Raw genomic sequence first — 1811 nt, 5'->3', positions numbered from 1 at the left:
CCCACTTCATACGAGTCTCGCGTTGATAATGCCCACGTATGAAGTGGGCGAAACACGTGTCCGCTCATATAAAATAATTTGTGGTAATTAGGGGTGAGTATTCCTTTTAATTTTTATTAAACGACAATTTCAGTACTTTTAGTTAAAATTCTCGAGAACTAGTAGCGATCTATACAATTGCTTTCTCGTAATTATAAATGAATCTCTTTTCAAAAGAAAGTAAAACAAAAGTTCATAACAAACTATGGAGGGTAGAGGTAAGGAGTACCATTCTTGTAGTGAAAAAGTGTCCGTCAAACTGCTTTAAATTAGGGTGCAACAGTAGCAACGGGGTAAATTTCAAATGAAACGCTAAGAGTTAGTAGAATAGGATAGAAAAATAAACAAAAACAAAATTACTTTGAACTACGTAAATAGTTGAAGTTTGGGGTGTGTTCCGAAATATAACCCAGCATACTGGCCAGTGTGTTGACGTCAAATTGACGCCATATTGAGAATAGTGTTTGTGTTCGTTTACAATAATTTTGCTCCAAAAGTTATTAAAGTTTCATACAATAAAAAATTCGTCAAAGTCTGATGCAAACACGCCCGTTTGAAATACTACTACGTCGAACTTGTCTCACCAGTACAATATGGTGGCACACCAGTACAATATGGCGTCGATTCATGACGTCATCAGCACTGGCCAGTATGCTGGGTTATATTTCGGAACACACCCTTGATATTCTGAACTGTCACTGACTATTCTAGTCACTAAAAATATTCAACTTTCTAAAGGTGTAACCTCATGCTGACGCTTGGCGCTAGCTTTGAGCGTCAAATCACATCACGTGATCAATTTAGGCTATACTGCCACCTAGAAAAAAATCTTGTAACGTCAAATCGTAAAAATCTAAACACAAATTAGCTTATTATTTTAAAGATCAACAGCTAATTCAGAATGTATATAATCGAACTCGATAGTAATCGATATTGAAAGAATTTCAGTGNGTACCAGCTAATCAACAGCATGGCTTAGATGTTTAGACCACTGCTTAGCATTCGGGACGACGCCGTTTTCGTTGGATCATTTAGGCCAATGCTAGGGCAGTAATATTCTACAGATAATCTTTCATTCTTTTCTGTCTTCATTTCGTCCGTCTCATCTTTCCCACCCGAACCACCACCCACCCATTCCCACGATTCCTGAAAGCAGGCTGAAGAATTTTCTATAATGTTTAATATTTATTGTAGTTATAAGTTTTTTGTTTGCAATTGTTACGTGCTTTTATAAAAATTAGGTTAGAGGTAAGTATATATCGAGATATCGACTTGCGATTTTTTCTCTGGTTATTTTTTTAGATTGACGCTGATGTTTGACGTCAGACATGATTCTTCTAATCTGAGATAGATGGAGCCATAATTTGACGCTCAACGCTAGCGTCAAGCGTCATTATGAGGTTACAACTTAACTCGTCATACCTCAATATGTCAACAGCTGTTACATTCGTACCATACCTTTTGTCTGCCCTAGCGCCATTTTGGCGGGTTTAACTGTTATTCATTTCTTAGAGCTGGACACTTTTTCAACATTCCCCCTATATGGGATAGTTCTACTTACCTCTACCCTACATATCACAAACTTAGATAAAACTAAATCTTAACCTAGTTTTTATAATTCTTAAGAGTGAGAAGGTTCTCTAATATGAAACTTGGGACGTGATTGTGCGAACACGCTCTCTTTAAAATAATTCGAAGTGGTCTGTATTCTGTCGAAACTGCCAGACGCGGATCGCGATTTCGATCTTTTTGGATCTCATCAGCGCGTCGCA

Source organism: Agrilus planipennis, unplaced genomic scaffold (genome assembly GCF_000699045.2).
Source record: "Agrilus planipennis isolate EAB-ADULT unplaced genomic scaffold, Apla_2.0 scaffold30, whole genome shotgun sequence".
Classification (NCBI taxonomy): domain Eukaryota; kingdom Metazoa; phylum Arthropoda; class Insecta; order Coleoptera; family Buprestidae; genus Agrilus; species Agrilus planipennis.
Note: the sequence above shows the minus strand (reverse complement) of the source record.